The sequence below is a fragment of the Cucumis melo genome, unplaced genomic scaffold, assembly GCF_025177605.1.
Source record: "Cucumis melo cultivar AY unplaced genomic scaffold, USDA_Cmelo_AY_1.0 utg001965l, whole genome shotgun sequence".
In the NCBI taxonomy this organism is placed as follows: Eukaryota; Viridiplantae; Streptophyta; class Magnoliopsida; order Cucurbitales; family Cucurbitaceae; genus Cucumis; species Cucumis melo.
Genome location: NW_026124870.1, coordinates 20,001 through 26,514, shown reverse-complemented (window position 1 = coordinate 26,514; position 6,514 = coordinate 20,001). Strand labels below are relative to the sequence as shown.

General features: G+C 30.0%; 4 non-coding genes across 4 annotated transcripts; 2 read left to right on the top strand and 2 right to left on the bottom strand.

Annotated features, from left to right (window-relative positions):
* Positions 1-1,036: 1,036 nt before the first annotated feature.
* TRNAT-GGU (transfer RNA threonine (anticodon GGU)) lies at positions 1,037-1,108 on the bottom strand. The gene has a single exon. It is a non-coding gene; the product is annotated as a tRNA-Thr (tRNA).
* A 1,099-nt stretch (positions 1,109-2,207) lies between these two features.
* On the top strand, positions 2,208-2,291 carry TRNAY-GUA (transfer RNA tyrosine (anticodon GUA)). The gene has a single exon. It is a non-coding gene; the product is annotated as a tRNA-Tyr (tRNA).
* A 318-nt stretch (positions 2,292-2,609) lies between these two features.
* TRNAD-GUC (transfer RNA aspartic acid (anticodon GUC)) lies at positions 2,610-2,683 on the top strand. The gene has a single exon. It is a non-coding gene; the product is annotated as a tRNA-Asp (tRNA).
* A 3,078-nt stretch (positions 2,684-5,761) lies between these two features.
* TRNAC-GCA (transfer RNA cysteine (anticodon GCA)) lies at positions 5,762-5,833 on the bottom strand. Its single transcript has one exon. It is a non-coding gene; the product is annotated as a tRNA-Cys (tRNA).
* Between the last annotated feature and the right edge of the window lie 681 nt (positions 5,834-6,514).

The following is a 6,514-nucleotide window of genomic DNA, read 5'->3' as shown; positions in this document are numbered from 1 at the left end:
GATTTCTACTGTCCCTTCTTTCTAATGGGTTTCGAATATAAAAATCATTTTTTGATTGATTTGATCCATAACCTGACCTAGATCAATATTATAAACTCAATACTGTAAATTAAAGTATCGTTCTCGTCTCCATTCTTCGTCACATTGTTGGAACATATATTGAATATGTATCAATATGGAAATATTTGGCACATGGAGCCGTGATCTGATATATAATCTATCTTTTTTATAGAGATAGAAAATATCTTATCTTATAGAGATAGAAATTTATCTTATCCTCTGTTATCTTCTGTTTTGGAATCAAAGAAAGATATTTTTAAACGGCTCATATGTTGTGACTTGGAATAAACGTTTCTCTGTGGAGAAAGAGAAATAGCAATTTTTTACTATAGAACGTCTACAAACAAGAGGATTTAATCGGAAATATCGACAGATTCCTGTGTGTGGAGTCCAAATAAATATGAAAATGAAATAAAAAAGATCCACTGTTCTAATTTCATCCTTATCGAATTTGAATATCAGAATAGTGGATATAGTCATGATTCAACGGGTTAGGTCCACTTACTTTTTATTTTTTTTTTTTGTTGATTTCGAATCTTTATAATTGATTGGAATAATGAAAAATAGGAATATTTTGGAATTCAAGGAAACAACTTATGATGAGTCATTAGAATCATGATAGATTATTTGAATCTATTCTAAGGATTAGAATAGAATCTAGAATAAAATAATAGAATTTATATATTCTATAGAATAAGAAAATATATAAATTCTAGAATTAGAAATTCTAGAATCAAAATAATAAAAAAATGTGTCACTATATAATTTCTAATTTTGAGTTTCTAACTATAATTACTATTATATTATTCATTATAATAATAACTTGGTATAATTAAAGATAACTTTTTTATAAAAAAATGAAATTAAAATGATAGGGTTTGTACTTTTTTTATTACAAAAAAAAAAACAATATGTCGTCTATTCTCCCCTCAATCAAATATGAATACTACGGCTGGAGTTTTATGAAAAAAGCCAAAGCCCCTTATCGGATTTGAACCGATGACTTACGCCTTACCATGGCGTTACTCTACCACTGAGTTAAAAAGGCCTATTTGATTCAATTTCTGAGTCAGACACTAGCCACGATGAGTTGAGTGTATATAATTATTATAAATTATAAATAATAAGATATGTACATAAATATATCTTATCTACATAGTCGCTCATTGAGTAACGAAAAATTGGATTTATCTAATGAGTATAGGTAAAATAGTTTTTTGATATTGGATTTGATCAATGCAATGAATTGTTTCATCATACGACCGATCCCTAATTAAATTGATGAGCCCCATCCTAACGAAATGAATTTGATTCATACATGTACACACACGAATTGAACATAGATACATTCACCGAATCATTGATAAAGCAATTCTATTTGGCGAGAAAAAAATTTTCAATAACTTGTTGATCCCTATCCCCAGATTTCAAAATTTATCGTTTTTTAATTTCTTGGCTTAGTGTGAGATCGAAATATACCTAACCTAATCTTAACAATGAGTGAATCAATGAGTGAAAGTATGAGAAATGGAGTTTAATCCTGTTTATAGCATATGGCAGACCAATTCCCGAAGGGTACTAGCCTTCGTATTATTTAAATAAAAAAAGAATAAAATAAAAAAAGAATATTTTTTTTTCTAATATTTATTATTTTTGTTTATTTTAGAGGTTTCCTCTAATCACTACTAATCACTATTTTCATTTGATATTCTATAATATAAGTAATATAACTATATATTCCAATTTGCAAATTTATGTATATTATTTAAATGAAATAAATAAAAAAAAATGCAATTTAAAATAAAATAATTTCTATATAGAATTATATGGGGAATGGTGATTAGAATGAACGATTCATAAATAGAAATCACAAATAAAAAAATTTCGATGGAATAATGAAAGAAAGAAAAATACGTCGAATTGCATCATATTAGTCCATTATATTTATTTTATATTGACAATTTCAAAAAACTATTCATACTATGATCATAGTATGATGGCAGTCGGGCAAGTATGCCCCCATCGTCTAGTGGTCCAGGACATCTCTCTTTCAAGGAGGCAGCGGGGATTCGACTTCCCCTGGGGGTAGGGTACTACGAAAGGAAGTTGATCATGGATTATCAACAAGCTTGGAATTGATTCTTCCCGGGTCGATGCCCGAGCGGTTAATGGGGACGGACTGTAAATTCGTTGGCAATATGTCTACGCTGGTTCAAATCCAGCTCGGCCCAATATATCGCGTATCCACCATAAAATGATATAACCTATTTGTCCTTCTACAGAAATACTTGACTTGATATGAAAGAATAAAAAAAAAAACTCTTTTTTTATTCATTGACAGATTGATAATCAATCAATTTTACAATAACGAAAAAATAAATATTAATCCATGCTTCTCACACTAAAGTCCATGTCTCCGCGCATATCAATCTATTACTTTATTACTCGCGTCTCTGTCTGGTAGAATATGACAATTCGAATCAAAAATCTACATAGAAAGGTTTGAAGGAAATTAAATCAACAACATATGTTGTACACTTTATTTCCCTGGGATTGTAGTTCAATTGGTCAGAGCACCGCCCTGTCAAGGCGGAAGCTGCGGGTTCGAGTCCCGTCAGTCCCGATGGATCCAAATCCAATAAAAAAAAAATACATCAATTAATCTCTTCCTTTCCTGTGAAAGAGAGAACAAATAACATAACTGAATTTTATTCCAAACGGGATCTCTCTTATTTTTTTTCCACATTTTTCAACAAAAAAATATGGGAATTTTGATTTCTTCAACGAGTACTAATTGATGGGAGAAAGACATATGTGCCATATGTGAATTACCACAATTATTGGTAGCATCATATTCAGGATTCGAAGGCGTACTGGGTCTAGTTGATTACGCCCGATTTTTCTAATGAAATAGAGTACTATACGTTTCCGGAAAGCACATACATAAAGGGAATTTGGACGATACAAAATAAAGTTTACATAGTAAACTTTGATCTAATTTTTCGTCTGAAAGCAAAATATATCCGTTCTGGCTCCGATTTTTTGTAACCTCAATTAGTAAATTCAATTACTAATTTGAATTTGAAATAATCTATCTTATTAAAATTTAACACTTAACTTTTGATATATACGTCCCACTACTAATTCAAGGAAAGAGGATATTAATACAAACAAGGATCCCATCTATCTCTCTTAGTGAGGTAATTAAGAATTTTTGAAAGTTTAAGTTTCGTTTTTATTTCTTTTTTTTAAGAAGATTTTATAAGTACAAAAAAAGGAAGGAGTTTAGTTCGAACCTACCTCCTTTTCCTTTTTTGAATTTCGCTGCTATTCTTTGCTTGAGTTTGTTTATAAACAATGTAAGGGTAAAGGTAGTCTGATGAGACTTCATCAGATGATTGCATTGAATAAGAGGGCAGTAGATTATAGAAAAGAAAGAATGCAAAAAATTATAAATAAAAAAAAGTAACGAAATTCTTGATTGCATCAGGAATCCCATTTTGTTTAAATTCGGTATGGATAAAAGATCTTCCTATGTTATACTATTCAATTCTCGACGATGAATCGATTTGATAGCTCCGATATTGTTATTCATGATATTTTAATACGATTCGATATCATCGAGATGCAACGCATCCCCTTGAATTTACAAGCGAAACATTTATCATCTCTATGGGATTAAATCCCGAGTTATTGCGAATAAAAAATGAAACGATGATATTATGGAAGTAAATATTCTCGCATTTATTGCTACTGCACTGTTCATTCTAGTTCCGACCGCCTTTTTACTTATAATATACGTAAAAACAATCAGTCAAAGTGATTAATTTGAATTAACCTTGACGTTTTAGTTCTTATCAATGATTGAAGATAAGAAAAATGAAAAGCATTAAAATTTCGCGTCTTAAATGAAATTGGCGGACTAGAATTATCAGTATTCTACGAGAGAAGTATTCGATAAGATCCGATAGTATGGTAGAAAGAAATATATGAATCCTTCTACCATACTATCTATTATTGTTATTGAAGTGTATAAATATAAAATTGTACTCTATAAAAATAGAGGTTGAATATCGATCAATTTGAATATAGATGAATATACAATATATATCTTTCTATTTATATATAGATATCATATCAATTACATATATGTAATATTAATCTAATATACATAGTGGCCCAATTCTATTTCTTTGCTTCATAATTCATGTTGATTAGAATGAATCTGAAATCAAATAATCGAAAGGCCACTAATTTTTTTTTAGCATTCGAAAGAAGTAATTGATTGAGCAGTTGACAGATGATCCAGGAGTTCGGTTCCATGGGAACTTTTTATCTTCGGATTTCGAAAAGAATTAGCAAACCCCATTTTTATTTAACGTTTGAAGCATGATATGAAATGAGTTCCCTAAAACAAGAAAAAATCCTATTTTGAAAATAACTAAAATACTAATAATAATAAATAAAAGAAGTGGTAAGCACGTAATATGTGGGTGGCTACCCCGAGGTACTATCTTATTATGAGGTAGTATATTATTATGCGTAGTATCTCATTGGACAACCACTATGTCTATGTTCTTTCGTGTTGAAAGTATGGATCCACTTAAAAACTTATAATCCGAACTCTTTTTTTTTTTACTTTTCAAAATAAAAGAAAAAAAGTTTTGCAGAACGATCTATAAAATAAACCAAAAACAATACAGTTTTATTTTTCAATTAGTAGTACTTCTAGAGTCCACTTCTTCCCCATACTACGAGGGAAAGAGAAAATGTAAAGACTACCATTAAAGCAGCCCAAGCGAGACTTACCATATCCATGTGAATTATGTCCCCTATCTCTATGAATATAAAAGAATTATTCCATTATTGCTCACTAATAATTATTATTCACTAATAATAGTGGAATCACTAGCGCATAGTCAAAAAGAGATTCGGGCACAACACCATTGATGAAACAATACAAAAAATCGAATTATCCCAAGTTATTATATGATTTCTAGTATAATCGAAAAAATTCAGTACAAATAAATAAAAGAGGCAGAAAAACTCTTGGAAGTATCAAAAGAATGTTAGTAACATGTAGGAATAATAAGACCTAGTCTTTCTTTTGTTGTCCTGCATTTCATTACATTAAGTAAAAAGTCTCAAAATAGAGAATCAAGATAGTATCTATCACATAACCCTACTATTATTCCTTTCTCATTTGATCTAATCTTTACTGTCCCCCCGATTGTTTCATAGAGACAATCGGAAGATGGGATGGCCTATTACATGCGTGGTTAGAGCTTATCGAAAAGAAATAAGTTCTTTTTTTAAGATTAAAATAAAAAAAAAAGCCAATTATTCATTCAATATAATATTGATTGAATGCTCGAGTACTCAGATACTTTCATGAGTCCGTATATCAAGTATCTTCCTCCTTTCCGTAAGGAAAAATGAAATTATATTCCCTAATTCAAGACCCAATGAGTAGACACTACATTAGTAGTCGAAGGGCTATCATCTCAAGATTTAACGATTATTTTTCATTACTCTACTAAATTCTGGAAACGAAACCTATACGCAAGGATTTATAACATTTTAGAGAACCCCAACGATGCTTAGAATCAAGCAAATCTAAAGATGCTTTTCTTCTAAAAAAAATGATAAAGTTATATCAGCAAAACAGAAGAGGGTATTTTGATTCTTTTGTTTGTTGCTGAGGCGACACCCGGATTTGAACTGGGGAAAAAGGGATTTGCAGTCCCCCGCCTTACCGCTCGGCCATGCCGCCAAAACGATACAAAATATTGGATTGGCTCTATCTCTTAGATAGATAGTATCTTACAACACACAATATCTAAAACGAAAAACCGCAAAACTTTGCTTTTTCTATTGAAAAAAAAATGTGGATTTTCATTCACAAAAGCAAAAAATCAGGACAAATGGGAACCGTTAACTTTAACTATTGACTGTGAATTCATAAATGATTCTTGGATTGAAATTGCAAATTCGGTTTCCCTAATGATATAAGAAAACAATCCAAAAATGGATACCTTACCTAAATAAATAAAAATTGATAGATAACTAATCATTACTAATCCATCCGTATTGATTCGTTTCCATAACCATAAAAAAATCCTTATTAATGACAATTTTAATAGCGATTATGAGTATATGTAAACCCCAGAACATAAACGATTACTATTATCTAAATCTAATATCTTATATATATATAAGATGTTTATAGGAAATGTTCGGAATTCTGTTTTTAGAATTTTTTTTTCATTATCATTAAATAGAAAATATAAATTTTTGATAGAGTACGACATGTGATGTTCCCCATAGAACTGTAATAAAGGAGGCGATATATATAACTAACTATATATATATATCTGCACATGTTTATTAATAAATACAAGTCCTTATACATACTTCAATCGCATTCTACGAATTCTACTAAAAAAAATATAGG